The 17,861-nt window shown below is 45.9% G+C and overlaps 1 protein-coding gene across 6 annotated transcripts in view; it reads left to right on the forward strand.

The window, feature by feature from the left end:
- The window catches only part of FBXO30 (F-box protein 30), a 280,476-nt gene that overhangs the window by 41,793 nt on the left and 220,822 nt on the right, over positions 1-17,861 (forward strand). Inside the window, exon 3 of one of the 6 annotated variants that reach the window (XM_073627623.1) lies at positions 5,459-5,513. The exons of the other annotated variants lie outside the window; for them this stretch is intronic. The gene's annotated coding sequence lies outside the window, so the exon portion shown is untranslated. The remainder of the gene's footprint in view (positions 1-5,458; positions 5,514-17,861) is intronic. 6 annotated transcript variants of the gene reach the window in all.

Here is a 17,861-nt window from a genome sequence, read left to right on the forward strand (position 1 = left end):
TCTGGTGTCTCCATCAGTGTGCCCCTTACATCATTTGTCCCCATCAGGGTGCCCCCTTATATTAGGTGCTTTCATAATAGTGCTCCTTTAAATTGGTGTCCCAATCAGAGTGCCCCCTCACATCAGGTATCCCCATCAGGGTGCCCCCTTAACATATGTGCCCATCAGCGTGCCCCCACTAGCATATTTTTCCCAATCAGTATGCCCCTTATCTTATATTAAGGGGTACACTGATGGGCATATTTTTATGTAAAGGGGCACTTTAATGGGCACATTTTGTTGTGCCCATCAGAGTGAACCTTAACATAAAATGTGCCCATCATTGTGCTCCTGTATATAATACATCCCACATACCTTGAGAGCAGGCAGTGAGTGGAAGCCAGCAGAGGTAGCAAGTTGCAGAAGGGGAGAGCTGCGCCGGTGTTCCGTCAGATTTCGGAGTCTTGCTGCAGGGGCGGGGCGCGCATCACAGCCTACGGCTGGCAAGGAGTGAGAGACGCGAGCCGCAAGGAAAAGAGCAGCAGGGGACAGGCACGCACGTGACGTCACGCCTTACCTCCGTGGCCCGGCCAGGAGCCCGCAAGATGGGCAGCAGCAGGGGGTGGGATGCACATGCAATGTCATTGGCTGCAGGGACGCCCGCGGTCCCTGCAACCAATGGCGGAGCGTTGGCACTTTTACACTGGCAGTCTGACAGTCCGAACAAAAGAATTGCTCGGTCCATGTGTTCATAGACCAAGAAGGGCCCCCTGTATGTATTGGGTCACTTGCCTCCCTGGTGGTTTAGCAGCGGCAACTCCCTTCCATTTCCAGCCTCTAGCTGTGTGGAGAGCTATCTACCTCGTGTCTTCCCCGCGTTGTGTTTACCAAAATGGTGTTGGAGGACTTCCGGTGATGCGGCAAGATGGCGCCGGAAGTGACATGACGCACTTCCTGGACGCTGTTTTCTTAAAGTATCGCAGCGTGGTACAATGCAGGGGACTCGTTGCTTTGGAAACAGTCTGCCAAACTAGTTTAGCAGTGCAGCGGCGGTCAGAGGAGTCTCACCAGCCAGCTTACGTTCTCCTCTATGGAGTCTGAGGACAGGACTGAGGATGGAGCACCCGCTTGAGTTGAGCCAGCGGTGGTGTCCGGGTCCTCTAGTGCCCCCAAGGTAAGCCCTTATCTGTGGATAAAGAACTTCTGCAGCGGGGGGGGGGGGGGGGGGGTGGGGGGGCTTTTTATGGTTTTGTTTTCAGTTTCTTTTTTCTAGGTTGACAAACCTGTAAAGAAAAAATGTGGGGACTGTAGAGCCAGGCTTTCTGATCGTTATAAAAAAAACTATTTTATGAGGATTGTATTCCATCAAAGACAGGATCTGGGTCCACTGCCTCTTTTAAAGGAGTTGACTTCTATGAAGGAGGTAGTGGCCTCTTTTTGGTCCTTTAACGACAGAGTAGCCAGGCTAGGTCCTTCCACTTCTAAGGCTGTGACTCAGGAGCCTTCAGTCTCAGCTAGATCTCTACCTCTCTTGGTGTGAAAGACCTTTAGTTCACATAATGTTTCTGACCAGGAAGAAGGTGAGAATCTGTTATCTACGTCTGATGAGGAGTCTGCATCAGAGGATGAGGATACTGGTAGCTCAACTAGGTATCTTTTTCCAGTTGAAGATATTGACAAACTATTAAGGTCAATATATATACTTCTGAACAGATCGAGATGCCTCAGCAAGCCTGTAAAGGATAAAATGTACAGAGGTCTACAAGGATGGAAATCTAGGTCTTTTCCTGTACATGATTTTCTCAAGGGTATGATCCTTTCTGAGTGGAAAGAACCTGAAAGAAGGTTGTTGCAGTCTGAAGGACATAAGAGAAGGTTCCCTTTCAGTCCTCTCTTGAGGAGGTTTTTTTTCAAATGTCCTAAATTAGATGCTCCTATGTCACAAGTATCTAAAAAGTCAGATCTTTCATTTGAGGACTCTGGAGTTCTTAAGGATCAGATGGATAGAAAGGCCAACTCCTTATTACGTAAGGCCTGGGATGCCTCTGCTTTTTCTTTAGGGCCAGCTGTAGTGTCCACCTGTATTGCTAGGAATTTAGATGTGTGGGTCCAACGTCTGGATGACCTTCTCTCCTCCGACACCCCCATAGAGGAGACCACTATTCTCTTCCCCTTATTGCCAAGTCAGTTTTTGGCTGATGCAGCAGCAGATTCTGTAAAATCTGTTGCCAGAATATCAGCACTCATTCATTCAGCTAGATGGGCCATCTGGCTAAAATCTTGGGAAGGTGATCTTACCTCCAAGAATAAACTTTGCGGCATACCCTTTGAGGGCAAGCTCTTATTTGGTTCTTCCTTAGAGGAAGTCTTAGCTTCGTTCCTCTGAGAAGATTAAACGGTTCCATCTTCTCAAAGGAATAAGCCCCAGAATAAGAGGCCTTTTCTTGGCTTTCAGAACAAAGGTCATTTTAAGATCAATAGGCAACAGGCAAAGAAGTGGTCATTTAACAAAGACAAGCAAAAAAGGGGGGCACTCTTTGGTCCTTCAGCCCCTACCAAAAATCTCCAGTGACGCCAGAGCAGGGGTAGGAGAGAGGTTGTCCCATTTCATCAAGGAATGGGCAGAGATTACCAGCAATCCTTTTATCCTCCAAATGATAGAGGTTTACAGGTTGGAATTCAACCCCCCACCCCAGAGGTTTTTTCTTGCCCATCTACCGAGGGACCAAGAGAGACGGCAGGCCATCTGATTGCGATGTGGGAAACGGAGGGGGTTATTTCTTCCGTTCCGGAAGATCAAAAATTCAGAGGATTTTATTCTCACATCTTTCTGGTAAGAAAGGCTTCCGGTGGTTTTCGGATGGTCATCAGTTTAAGCATCCTGAACAGATTCATAGTCTACAGACGATTCCGGATGGAAAACATTTATTCTTTAAGGAATCTGTTATCACTGGGAGTGTTCATGGTAACCCTGGATCTTCAGGACGCTTGCCTTCATGTACCAATCTGCCAGAATCCTCAAAAGTTCCTCAGATTTGCAGTTCTCATGGAGAACGGTCCAAGTCATTGGCAGTTCAGAGCCCTTCCTTTTGGTCTCTCCACAGCACCAAGGATTTTCACAAAAATCATGGCTGAAATCATGGCCTATTTTCGAATGGAGGGTATCGATCGTTCCATATTTAAACTATTTTTTGGTCTTTGCCCAAGAGAAGGAGAGCCTTGTTCAGGACCTGCAATTAATCTTGCGGCCCTTTCAGAAATTGGAGTGGAAGGTCAATCGGCAAAAGTCTTGTCTAGTTCCCTCCCAAAGCATGCCCTTTTTGGGTTACCTAATCGACAGTTGCCCAAAAGATTTTTCTTCCGGAAGAAAAGATTTTAAAGAGTCTTCTCTCCGTGCAGAACTTCAGGTTGCTCCCACAGGCCTCCCTTCGTCAGATCATGCAGTTATTGGGCTTAATGATTGCAGCCTTTCCGGGGGTGCCATGGGCCCAATTGCATTCCAGGCCCCTTCAGGTGTTTCTTCTGCTTTATTGGGATAGCAGAAAAAGCTCTTGGAAGCTGTATGAGCTGATTCAAAGAGAGGATTTTCTCAATCTGTCCTGGCGAGAGGAACGGAAACATCTGCAGAGAAGGAAAGACTGAGCACTTTATTCCCCAATAAAATTTACTACAGATTCCAGTCTGTGTGGCTGGGGAGCTCACTCTGGGGACTGGCAGGCCCAGGGAGCCTGGCTGCCAGAGGAGGCATGCCAGTCATCGAATTTCAGGGAACTGTTAGCAGTGGGGAAGGCTTTAATTGCTCTGGAGGAGAGGGTCAATTCAAAAGACCTGTTGTTTTTTTTTCAGACAATGCCACGACCGTGGTGTACTTAAACAAGCAGGGGGGCACTCGCTCGGATACTCTTCTATTAAGCCAGCAGATTTTATCCTGGGCAGAGAACAATGTCTCTTCAGTCAGGGCGGTGCACATCAGTAGGACAGCGAATGTTCTGGCGGACTATCTGAGCAGAGTAAACATCAGTGCCAGCAGTTGGGAACTGATTCAAGACATGTTCCAACATATTGAGCAAAAGAATCCCCCTGGCCCCTGCCGGAGCGGCAGGATCTTCTCCATCAGGGGCCAGTACTCCATCCAAACCTCAGACCTTCCATTTGACGGCCTGCAGGCTGAGCGGCGCATCCTACAGCTAAGATGGTGCTCAGAGAGGGTTATTGAGACTATTCTTGACAGCCGTAAGTTAGTCACAAGAAAGATCTATGGGAAAGTTTGGAAGACTTTTGTTTACTGGCAGAAGAATACAGAAATGGATTCTTTTTGTACTCCCCTGTATACTAGATTTTTTGCAGAGGGGAGTGAAGAAAGGACTTTCTGTCAGCACCCTTAGGGTTCAGGTTGCTGCCCTGTCTCTGTTTGCAGAAAGAAGACTGGCTGAGGACCCTTTGCTTAAGAGGTTCCTTTCAGCCAGAACTAGGCATATGCCCAGAGCTGTTAAACGGATTCCTCCCTGAGATCTGTCGTTAGTATTAAATGCTCTAACTAGGGCTCTTTTTGAGCCATTGCATGAGGCCTCTCTGAAATTGATTTCCTTAAAGATTACCTGTCTTTTGGCTATAACGTTAGGGAGCAGGATTTCTGATCAAGAATCTATTTCCTGTAAGGACCCTTTCCTCAGGATATTAGAGGACAGGGTAGTGATTAGGCCCGATCCTTTGTACTTACCCAAAATTTCACAGCTTTCACAGGTTCCAGTAGGTAGTTCTTCCTAGTTTTTGTTCCTTCCCCAAGAATGCGGAAGAGGAAAGATTTAGTTTTTTGGACGTGAAAAGATGCCTTCCGCTTCATCTAGAAAGGTCTAGTGATTTTAGGAGATCCTCCCAACTCTTAGTGTTGTTCAGTCCCAAAAAGGGGACCAAGGCATCTAGAAGTTCCATTTCCAGATGGATTAGGCAAGCAATTTGTGAAGCTTACAGAGCGTCAGGTCACATCCCTCCTTCCAGAGTTAGAGGTCATTCAATGAGATCTTTGGCCGCGTCATGGGCAGACAGAGCGGGAGCATCATGGGAAGAAGTTTCTAAAGCTGCTGTCTGGTCCTCCTCTCATGCGTTTATCAAGCATTATAGAGTCCAGATGCTCTCCAGCCAGGACCTCTCCTTTGGTAGGAAAGTACTTCAGGCCGTCGTCCCTCCCTAAGCTATAGAATCTTGTTTATCCTCTCAAGTAGCTGTCCTGAGAGATGGGGGGGGGGGGGGGGGGGACCCCCGTTAGACTTACCGGTAACGGTATTTCAATGAAGTTTTCAGGCGTCTATATTCCCACCCTATTCTGTAATCACTGGTCTCCTTTTGTTTACCTCGTGGGTTTTTTTATTTATTCTTCTGCCGAGTGCAGTTTTGGTGGAGGTTTACTTGATCTTCAAACAACTGAGAGTCAGAGGAGAGGGAGTGGCCGTTTAAATTGTCTGATTTATGTTTCCTGTAGAGGGTGGAGCCAATCATCTCAAGTAGCTGGAAGATTCATGGAAATACCATTGCAAGTAAGTCTAACAGGGTTTTTTTTAGCACTGTATTAGTGTCACTGGTTCCCCAAAAAAGTGTCAAAAATATCAGGCATCCGATTTGTCTGCCGCAATGTCGCAGTCCCGCTTAAAATTTTGCTGATCGCCGCCATTACTAGTAAAATAAATAAATAAAAATGCCATAAAAATATCCCATAGTTTGTAGACGCAAACCAATCAATACACGCTTATTTGAATTTTTTTTACCAAAAATATGTAGCAGAATACATATCGGCTGAAATTGATGCAGAAATGTGATTTTATTTTTTTATTGAATATGTTTTATAGCCGAAAGTAAAAAATTTATTTTTTTTCAAAATTCACACCGCAGAGGTGATTGTAGCGCCACCCATGAAGGAGCCGCTTGGTGATTTTGACTCAACTGGTAGTGATAATTGAGCTGAATATATTATCACAAAAAGAATACTTGGAAACTTACAGCACTGTTGAACCTTGCTACAGAGTATCAATACAATAGAAATGACCATCTCTAATATTTTAGCAACGGTAAATATAGAAAACAAAGCATAATTTATATGTCCGTTGCACAGGCACTGAGAGGGAGGAGAGAATGTCTATCAACTTCTCACCTCCTTCTGGGCCACAAACGCCATGAAAGTAACAATACAAAAAATAGAAATGGGTTAACAGGTACAGTAAGCACAGTTCTGTAATGTTACAGGTCCTGAGCTGAAGGGTGCTAGGGTCTTCTGTTAGCAAACGTTGGGGCCCTTTTGTAAAGAGAGTAGGTTTAATCAATCAAAAGTGAGACCGTAATCCTCTAGGAAAGGTAGTGGTTTGTAAGAACAGAATGGCTAAAAGTGGCAGCTCCAAACAAGCATCCTCTGACAGTAGGAAGGGGAATAGTTGTCTGCATGCAGTGTCTGTACCCTAAGAAAGATGTTGGGTTTACACCCGCTCACCAATCCTCTGGGTGATGACACAACGGAAGTCCCAAATGGTGGTTCAGGCCCCTGGCAATGTTGTAAGGCACTGGATCTCTTCCTGTCGGCCAAAGAGAGGGTTTCACCATATCCGGTTGACACAGTGCAGTAGCCACATCCCTAGGATATCATGAAAAAAGGAAAGATCCCCCTTCAATGGGACTTTGAAGGTCACATACACTGATATATCATGAAAAAATAGTTTATTGGATGTACATAAAAGTTTACGATCAAATAAAATGATCAATATTAAAAAACATCAAAATTCTTACAAAGTGTACATACATATAAAGAAAAAAACAAAAAAAAAAACTACAATTTACATGAAAAAATGACAGAGATAATAATACTCTCCAGTAGATAGTACTCCCCGGTATCCGACGCGTTTCTGGTTAAACACCTTTGTCAGGGTATTGGGATAGAGGTAGATCTAGTCAAAAATTGTTTTTACTCATGTAAAGTGATTTCATAAAGAAAATCGGTGAGGCAACTGTCCCGATGGGGGTGTAGATGGACGCCAACCAAACAGTAATATTTCTCCAAAAAGAGAAATTGCATTACAACATGCCTGCTACATACTGCCCCCCCCCCCCCCCCCCCCAAACCAAAGAACCTCAAAGGAAGGACAGTCTATCAACATATAATGTCCACAACCTGTTACATGCTTTCAAAAATACAACGGGAAGCAAAAACAGGTTAGTACATGAAAACATGAAAACAAGCACTTGGCATGTACGTATGAACCTGGCAAGGGAACCTCCCACCATTTGTCATACAGGGTGAGGTCGTCTTGCCCACAAGCCACCAATATTGGGATGACCCACCTAGATGTGCCAGGGGGTGAGTTGGCCTCCACTAAACCTGTAGTGGGAAGGGTCAGCGTGTTGTGAGTTTTTTTGAGAGGTATAGATGGCTTCCTCAGAACTTTTGCCTAGAGTATCATAAGTGAGTCTTTTTGGTGGGTGAATTGTAAGTTTTTTCCCTTTGCTCTTTGGGCTCAGATAGTTCTGGTATAGCAGCCTCTTCCTCTGCCACAATAGAAAGTTAAAGAGCTTCTATGTCCTCTACAGTTGTAGACTGCCACAGCCAATCCATGCCCATTTCTTCATCCTTACTGTCTTCTGCATCCATGTTTGGTTGCAAGGACTGGGACCTGGTTACTGGAGGTGATTCCTGAGAGATGGTTTGAGTAGGCTGTTGATTTGGATGATGAGGTATACAAATTGCTTCTGATAAAGGTAGCAGATGATTCCGGTGCCAGGTCCACCGACAGTCGAGCTTCCCTCCCAAACATCAGCCTATATGGCGAATAGCCCAAGGCATCGTTTTTAGTGCTATTATTGGCATGTACAATAGCTTCAATGTGCCTGCTCCACTGCTTTTTCTTTTCAGCTGTAAGAGTCCCAAGCATATCCAGGAGGGTGCGCTTAAAGCGTTCTGGCTGGGGATCTCCTTGAGGGTGGTAGGGGGTGGTTCTTGACTTCTGAACACCTAACAGGTCTAACAAAACACAAAAAATCCAGCGCTCCAAGGGTTAAAGAAAACAGTCCGCAACACTTGAAAAATTATTATGTTGTATCAGTTTATTCAAAGTAGCAGCTGATAAAAAAAACAGTCCTGTTCACTCACAGAATAAAATATAAACGAAAAAAGCTTACATGGTCACTAACCATCCACTGAGCAGCGAGGAGCTGTGTTAAGTTCCCAGCAGAACCGTTCTCCCAGAATGAAGGAAGGGGGAGAAGGAAGGTGAATGGATCAACAAAAAAAGGCAGCCTCCTGAGTCCCCGCTAGGTTGAGCTGTGATCCCAGGGGAAACTACTCACCAGCGTGTAGAAAGGGACCCAGCGTGTAGAGCAGTAGACACTGCAGCCTCGTGTAGCGGGGAGGATGGACTAGAGTTCCGTCTCACAAGGGTCAGTGACGTCAGACTCGCTGAGACACTGACTCTGGAAGGGGGAAGCCCAGCAGCGCTGAGATGGATCAGCTGTTGAATGACTCCTCCACACGCCGGGTAGTCAGATTGCCTTGACGATGCAACATTAATATAGCTTGGACTAGTCACCACCTCCCATTCATCACTATCCTTTGGGACATCCACCTTTTTGGCAAACATTAGGAGCTCAGGCAGCCATCCCAGCCTGTTAGCTCAGACTCCCCAGCAGTGTGTTTTATGCAAAACACACTGCTGGGGAGTCTGAGCTAACAGGCTGGGATGGCTGCCTGAGCTCCACACGCCGCGTAGTCCAATACTGCACCAATACTAACGTGTTAGTTGATCACTCCTATACATGCGGTGTCCTCCAATGTTTTAGCCGCTACTGTGGGAATGCTCCCACAGTAGCGGCTAAAACATTGGAGGACACCGCATGTATAGGAGTGATCAACTAACACGTTAGTATTGGTGCAGTATCGGACTACGCGGCGTGTGGAGGAGTCATTCAACAGCTGATCCGTCTCAGCGCTGCTGCGTTTCCCACTTCCCGAGTCAGTGTCTCAGTGGATCTGACATCACTGACTGTTGTGAGAAGGAGCTCTAGTCCATCCTCCCCGCTACACGAGGCTGCAGTGTCTACCGCTGTACACGCTGGGTCCCTTTCTACACGCTGGTGAGTAGTTTCCCCTGGGATCACAGCTCAACCTAGCGGGGACTCAGGAGCCTGCCTTTTTTTGTTGATCCATTCACCTTCCTTCTCCCCCTTCCTTCATTCTGGGAGAACGGTTCTGCTGGGAACTTAAAACAGCTCCTTGTTGCTTAGTGGATGGCTAGTGACCATGCAAGCTTTTTTTCATTTATTTTATTCTGTGAGTGAACAGGACTCTTTTTTTTTATCAGCTGCTACTTTGAATAAACTGATACATTATTCAACATAATAATTTTTCAAGTGTTGCGGACTGTTTTCTTTAACCCTTGGAGCGCTGGATTTTTGTGTTTTGCTCCTTAGATCCATTTCAACCAGTTATGGTTTCTTTCCAGCTGCACTGGGTGTGGAGCCCTCTCCATTGACTCCATTTCCTATCATTTTTGATTGCTCCACAGATCTCCATTATTTAGCGCTCTTGTGCTGTTTGTGTGTTTTTTTTTGTTTGTTTTTAACAGGTCTAACAGTCTTTTAATGAGTCTACTCTCAAAGTCTCTCCCCTTGTCAGAGTGGATATGCTGAGGTAGGCTGTAGTGGACAAAGCACTTCTCTACCAGAATTTTGGCCACTGTAGATGCTTGTTGGTCTTTAGTTGGGAATGCCTGGGCGTACCGGTGAAGTGATCGGTCACCACCAGAACATTTTCCTGTCCACTCAAAACAGGCTCCAAAAAGTCAATACACACCATTTCCAGTCGTCCTTGACTTTGAAGATGGCCCATTGGGACAGCTTTGTGGGGCAGAGTCTTCCTCTGTATACACCATATGCAGGAGTGACAGTAATCCCTCAACTTCATCCTGCATACAGGGCCAATAAAACCAGTCTCTCACAAGTTTGAATGTCTTCTCAGGCCCTAGGTGGCCATGATTGTCATGTAAGGCAGTCAGCACAGTTGCTCTATGCTTTCTTGGTAAGAATAGCTGCCGCTTATCTTCAGGATCATCTGAAGGGCCCCTTTGGTAAAACACCCCATTGTGTAACTGCAGTCGATCTCATTCCTTGTGTACTAGTCGTGCTCCTGTTGGAGAGTCGGTTAGCAGTAGATTTGGGCGTTGGCCCTCCAGGGCCTTCAATGTTAAACTACAGAGGGGATCTGCTATCTGGTCCTTAAGTCCCTATCTGAAACCTTAGGTAGGCTATTATACCTGACCTGGGACAAATCACAGTAGTATTTGGGGATACCTGCCACTGAGACTCCGATGGCTTCGGCCCCAGTTGTTCCTCTGGCCTGATGCTCCGCTCCCTGACACAAGGCTTGTATCCCTTCTGGAGTCAGTTGAGTCCACTCTTCAGAGTAAACCTCCAAGTTGGCAGGTCTCCTTGACAGGGCATCAGCATTTCTCTTCCCAATTCCTGGGTGGTATTTTAAATCTAAAGCGGAATCCTGATAGAGCGGCCAACCACCTGTGCCCGGTGGCATCAAGTTTTGCTGTGATGAGTATATACATGAGTGCGTTATTGTCAGTTTTGACCACCAAGTCTGCACCATACAAGTTGTCTTTCAACTTGTCCACCACTGCCCACTTCAGAGCCAAGAATTCCAACTTGTGAGTAGGGTAGTTTTTTCTAAGGTGCAAAACTTGGGCTCATATAAGCAACAGATTACAGGTGTCCATCATGCTCCTGATACAGTACCCTGCCCAGCTCATCTCAACTGGCATCAATATGCAGCTCATATGGCTTGGCTGGATTGGCATAGGCCAGAACAGGAGCAGTTGTTAGACTCCACTTCAGCTACCGAAAGGTTTGCTCACATTGGTCAGTCTACTTTTCCTGGATTAACTCCCGAGGCTTCCTGGGCCCTCCATGTTGTTTGACCTGGGTCGTCATTCTCATCCTCGTTCAGTAACTCATTAAGGGGGTGGGCTATTCTAGCAAATCCCTCAACGAAATCTCCTGTCGTATGAGTAAAAATCTCAGGAATGACCTAAGCTCAGTTACATTGATAGTCGTTGGCCAAGAGGTGACAGCTTCCAGCATATGGGGGTCAGTAGCTATTCCTTCAGCGGAGTCAACATGGCCGAGGTAATTAACTGAAGGCTGGCAAAACTGAAATTTTTCCAGGGACAGCTTCAATCCCTCGTCATGGAGCCTCCTCAGAACCTTCTCCAGACGTTCTTCATGTTCTTTGAGAGTTTTGCCAAAGACCATGACACTTCGATTAGGTTCATGTCCCCTACTGTCTTCCCCATCAGTCTCTGGAACCTTGCTGGGGCACTGGGCAGACCTTTAGGCATCCTATCAAACTCAAAGAGCCTTACTGGGGGGTGATTAAAAGCTGTTTTTTCCCTGTCCTCAGGGTACATGGGGATTTGATAGTACCCACTCTTCAGATCCAGCATGTTGAACCACTTTGCCCCCGATAGGCTCTGCAGGGCATCTTCTATCCTTGGAGTGGTGTACTGATCAGGGATGGTCCTCCTGTTGAGCGTCCAGTAATCGATGCACGGCCTCAGGGACCCATTTTTCTTCATGCACCACCACTATGGGGGAGGCATAAGGGCTTCTAGACTTCCTGATGATGCATGATCCCTTCAATTCTGCCAGCTGCTCACGTAAATCTTCTAGGTCTCCCAAAGGGATTGTTTTTTCTTTCCACGCAGGTGAGTGTTGGTGTTTTGTGGGTAAAACTGTTCTATGGAGATTCCGTCCTTCTCTCCCTTTCCCAAATCAGATGGTGAGACTGGGGTGGCTGTATTTACTTGTCCTAACAGCATTCGGGCTCACAGTTTCAGCGGCGAGGCTGTAACATTCCAGATGCTGACAGGGATCTTCCCACGACTCCGTTGCAGAGCCCTAATTTATATGACTTCTGGGATTACCTCCACTCCTGTGTCCTCTCCCTGGTGGTCAGCTTCAAGGACAGCAAAGGGGCCAGGTTGTTCCCAATTGAGCTTGACTGAAGCTTGTAGACACACCACCTCTCCAGGTTGTAGTATCTTCTCACTTCTGTCCAATCGCCAAATCTTCCCCACTCTTTCAGCTGGGGCTCTCTGTTCGGCACACACGGCTCATGTGTAAGTTAAAGTCTACAGGCTTGGAAATATCAGTTTGTAAATGGATAGAAAACTGGCTAAAAGACAGAATTCAGAGAGTAGTGGTTAATGATTCTTACTCTGAATGGTCTAAGGTTATCAGTGGTGTACCCCAAGGTTCAGTGCTGGGACCCTTACTCTTTAATATCTTTATAAATGATATTGGATCTGGGATCAAAAGTAACATTTCTGTCTTTGCAGATGACACCAAGCTATGCAGTGGAATAACGTCCTTACAGGATGTCTCCAATTTACAAGCTGACCTCAATGCTCTGTCTAATTGGGCGACTATGTGGCAGATGAGGTTTAATGTTGAGAAATGTAAAGTTATGCACTTGGGGGCTAAGAATATGCATGCATCATACATGCTAGGGGGAGTACAACTGGGGGAATCTGTAGTGGAGAAGGATCTGGGGGTTTTGGTAGATCATAAGCTCAATAATAGCATGCAATGCCAAGCTGCGGTTTCCAAAGCGAGCAAAGTTCTTTCTTGTATTAAGAGAGGTATGAACTCCAGAGAGAGAGATATCATTTTGCCCCTGTTCAAATCATTAGTAAGACCTCATCTGGAATATGCAGTTCAGTTTTGGACACCAGTTCTCAAAAAGGATATCGGGGAACTGGAGAAAGTGCAGAGAAGGGCAACCAAACTGATAAGAGGCATGGGGGAGCTCAGCTATGAGGAAAGATTAGAGGAACTGAATTTGTTCACTCTTGAGAAGAGGAGAATAAGGGGGGATATGATCAACATGTTTAAATATATAAGGGGTCCATATAGTGAACTTGGTGTTGAGTTATTCACTTTACGGTCAACACAGAGGACAAGGGGGCACTCTTTACGACTGGAGGAAAAGAGATTTCATCTCCAAATACGGAAAGGTTTCTTCACAGTAAGAGCTGTGAAAATGTGGAATAGACTCCCTCCAGAGGTGGTTCTGGCCAGCTCAGTAGATTGCTTTAAGAAAGGCCTGGATACTTTCCTAAATGTACATAATATAACTGGGTACTGACATTTATAGGTAAAGTTGATCCAGGGAAAATCCGATTGCCTCTCTGGGATCAGGAAGGAATTTTTTCCCCTGCTGTAGCAAATTGGAGCATGCTCTGCTGGGGTTTTTTGCCTTCCTCTGGATCAACTGTGGGTATAGTATTGGGTATATTGGATTGTACGTTTTTTTTTTTTTTTTTTTTTTATGGTTGGACTGGATGGACTTGTGTCTTTTTTCAACCTGACTAACTATGTAACTATGACTAGGTGCCGATACACTTGTCTCAGCATAGGGTGTATGCCTTTGGTTGGGGTGTCAGACTTCAATACAAGAGGAGTGAGCAGCCTTCTGACAAAGTCGGTGTGTGTTCCTATTATCAGAGAACTCTCTTGTTGGCTCCTGATGGGCGAGGGCATACAACTGCTAAGGTATCAAAAGTTTCTGTTGGTTCGGCCACAGAGGGGTCAAAAGTCATCTTGACCGGTAAGTATCCATTTTATGGGAAATTTGGGCTTCCAACACCCTCATATCTCCAGTTCCTCCAATTTCTGCAGGGGTAAGTGTTTAAGGTGCCGGTCGTAAAAGTCTCTGTATAGCAGGGTAACTTGCGACCCCTGTGTCCAGAAGGGCCTTTGTATAGATGCCTTCTACTTGAATTGAGACAATGGGAAAAGGTCCCACTAGTTTGTCAGGGAATCTACCAGAAGTAGGGTAGTTAGATTTTCCTGTCGTCTGTATTGGCACCCCCTTCTTGATGGGCTTCGGGTTTTTGCTGGCGTCTCTGTTGGGCTACAGAGGGCTGGTATGCACCGACTCTCTGCAAAAGGGCACTGGAGGTCGATGGGAGCGTCGTTCAGAACGGCAGTGAGGGCCCTCTGCGGCAGTTTAGGCTTCCGCTGTGGCTTCCCTGGGTATTTGCCTTTTTGAGCTAACTGCTGTAGGTGGGCACCCATTTGAGTTCTTCACCAGGGCCCTCTAAGGTTTCCTACCGGCTTCTCAGAACCAGCTTACATTTTAGCGGACTTGTGCAGTTGTGTCGGTAATGACTCACTCCTCCGCAATTAAGACAGACTTCTTGACTCATAGGCTTCTCTGCATAAACGACTGTAGGGTTCGACGTCTGCTTGGGCTCTGAGACATTCTCGTTAGCTGGTGGGGTGATCCTGGCTGCTAGCAGCATTATCTCCATCATTTGCGACACCTGGGATTTCAAGAGCTCTATCTCTGTGTCATCACTGGTTGCACTAATCGCTCTGACCTCAGTGACAGATTCTGGTTAGTGTGTTTTTTTTTTTTTTTTTTTTTTTTTTTTTTTTTTTTTTTTCCTCTCCCCAGATTAATTCAGGGTACTTCAAAATTCCACAATTTCTTCAAGTTTTCAACTGGATGATAATAGGATCTAAGGGCTGAGCCCACCTTAAAACCTGTTGTGCCCGGACCCTGTCAACTGACCTGGGATCCATACCTTTCTTTAGCAGTATCTGGTGCATGATCTTGTCAGGATGACTTATGTATTCAGACAGTTTCTCCCCCTCATCGTGGTAGGTATGCTCTAAATGGTACATGAGGTTGGAGGCCTTTTTCTGTTCTCCAAACACATCTTGAACGGAGTATTGGTAACTGTAAGCGCAAACACACAAGTTTATATATAACAGGAGATGTAAAGGGCTGAGCAACTTAGTCCATAGGGGACAGGCTGGAAGTTCAAGGGTTAAGTGGTAACCGGTAATGTAATAGTTAAAGTAGGCTAGGCGGCTGCTGTCCTCAGAGAGCTGGCTCTGTGATGGATGAGATGGACCACATACCTATACAGATGAGCCTTTTTATATGTTTTTATCCTGTAAGCGTGTTTTTACCTGGTGTCATTAAACATCATTTGTTAATACTACACTCAGGTGGCGCTTCCTTCTCTACCCCTCTCATCCAAACGCATCTTGCAAGATATCTAAGTAGTCGTGAGCAGTACAGTCCTGTTTGTAAGTTTCAGGTTGCAAATAGCTTTTGAAGCTGGCCCCCTCAAACGCTCGGTGATTCTCTGCTGATTTTTCTGAGCCTCAGGGTTGTCCCACTCATCTAAGGCTTGCGTGGCTGGTGTATAGTGGACTGCTCTTCTGAGACTTTGCCACAAACTCTTCCAAGGCGGCCAGGAATTCCGGCCCTATCATGGCTACAGGTGTCAGTAAGGTAGCTTCTTCCGACGAGGCTACTTGGCCTGAACTTTCTGGGCTCATATAGATGGGATTCATCTTGATTCTTTTGAGGACGTTGTCTTGGTGGTTTGTAGCAGAACAGGATATCCCAGACTAGCCCCCATGTGTAGCGCCAACCCCGAAGGAGCCACTTAGTGATTTTGGTTTCTCTGTTTTATGCCTGAACCTAAGAATGGCCTCAGCCCCTCTGGCACACCTGGTTAGATATAAAATTTCTGCAAACGCTTTCAAGAATGCAAGTAAAGAAAATACCAGTATCCTGGCTGTAGATTGATACCAGAAACAGACACAACTGGTAGTGATAAATGAGCTGAATATATTATCACAAAAAGAATACTTGGAAACTTACAGCAACCATAAATATAGAAAACAAAGCTTAAAAAAAGGAGGAGTTTCAGGAACTGCTGAGATGGAGAAGAGAGACAGGTTTTCCACGCAGCACTACAGAGAGAGTGCTGCCAGAAGATCTGAGGAGGACTGTCTGAGGAGAGTGGTCTGAGGTACCAGCATCTGACTGAGGGGAGAGACACATGCTGACACCAGGGACTGTGTGACCCAACAGAGGGAGAGAAAGCCACGTTTCTCTTGACACTACCGGGGAGAGTTAGCATGAGGAGAGGGGATAGAGGACAGGAGTGGTGAGGTGACGGGACTGTTTGGTGGAATCCACCTAAGAGAGAGCGCCACACTCTACCAGTGAGAGAGAGAGAGAGAGAGAGACACGTTTTTCCTGAGACTGCTGCCAAGAGACTGCACAAGCGCTGAGAGGGAGAGAAGGTCTATCAACTTCTCAGCTCCTTCTGGGCCACAAACACCATTGAAAGTAACCATACAAAAAGAAGAAATGGATTAACAGGTACAGTAAGCACAGTTCTATAACGTTGCAGGTCCTGAGTTGAAGGGTACTAGTGTCTTCTACTAGCAAATGTTGGGGCCTTTTGTAAAGACAATCAAAAGTGAGACAGTAATCCTCTAGGAAATCATGTTCGGTAGTGGTTTGTAAGAATAGAATGGCTAAAAGTGGCATCTAGAAACAAGCATCCTCTGATAGTAGAAAGGGGAATAAGTGTCAGCATGCAGTGTCTGTACTGTGCTAAGAAAGATGTTGCGGTTTACACCTGCTCACCAATCCTCTGGGTAATGACACAACAGAAGTCCCAAATTGTGGTTCAGGCTCCTGACAATGTTGTAAGTCACTTGATCCGATTAGGAAGGCTGGTAGCTGAACTGGCAGGGTGATCGGCCAACAGGACACCAGGATGGGTCTTGTGATCCCCGAAGCAGTGTGTGGGTTGTCTCCACTGGGCTAGATGGCACTGAGTTGCTGAGCAGGGTCCCTGGGGGCTGAACAGTAAAGGACCGTGTGGGTGACATTGTTCCTGGCTCCTTTATCCTCAGTCTCTTGGCAGCAGTCTCAGGAAAAACGTGTGTGTGTCTCTCTCTCTCTCTCTCTCTCTCTCTCTCTCTCTCTCTCTCTCTCTCTCTCTCTCTCTCTCTCTCTCTCTCTCTCACTGGTAGAGTGTGGCGCTCTCTCTTAGGTGGAGTTCCACCAAACTGTCCCGTCACCTCACCACTCCTGTCCTCTATCCCCTCTCCTCATGCTAACTCTCCCCGGTAGTGTCAAGAGAAACGTGGCTTTCTCTCCCTCTGTTGGGTCACACAGTCCCTGGTGTCAGCATGTGTCTCTCCCCTCAGTCAGATACTGGTACCTCAGACCACTCTCCTCAGACAGTCCTCCTCAGATCTTCTGGCAGCACTCTCTCTGTAGTGCTGCGTGGAAAACCTGTCTCTCTTCTCCATCTCAGCAGTTCCTGAAACTCCTCCTTTTTTTCCCAGTGTGCTTTGTGTCTGAGTTTTCTGGAAGGACAAGTCAGCATCTCTCCATCTTTTGGCCAAAAGGAGAAATTACATTACAACATGCCTGCTACATGATCAGATACCACCAAAGAAAGCTCTATTTGTGGGGAAAAAGGACATCAATTTTATTTGGGTACACCGTTGCACGACCATGCAATTGTCAGTTAAAGTACCGCAGTGGTGTATTGCAAAAAATAGCCTGGTCATTAAGGGGATAAAAACCTTCAGGGCTGAAGTGGTTAAAGTCACAGAAAACCTGGAGATCAGCTGTAAGGACTTGCCAACTCCTTCCTTGATGGCTATACAGTCATGTCCAAAAATATTGGTACCACTTCACCCAGAAAATTGTTGCAATTACAAATGTTTAGGCATTCTCATGTTTATTTCTTTTGTTTGTTTGTCAGATTTGGCCTTTTGTTTCTCCACATTTTTGTGTCATACCAATACAAAGTCCACGCAAAACTCCAAAAAATGGACTAGACAAAATTTATTGGCACCTTCTCAAAATTGTAAGAAATAATTGCATTCTAAGTTTGTGATGCTCCTATAATTTGTAATTAAACTCTCAAATATCAATTAACGTGCTGACAATATCGAAATCATACCGGCAACCAGTTAAAATAGTGAAATGATTCAACCTTTCTGTTTAC

The sequence above is a fragment of the Aquarana catesbeiana genome, linkage group LG04 (genome assembly GCF_042186555.1).
Source record: "Aquarana catesbeiana isolate 2022-GZ linkage group LG04, ASM4218655v1, whole genome shotgun sequence".
Classification (NCBI taxonomy): domain Eukaryota; kingdom Metazoa; phylum Chordata; class Amphibia; order Anura; family Ranidae; genus Aquarana; species Aquarana catesbeiana.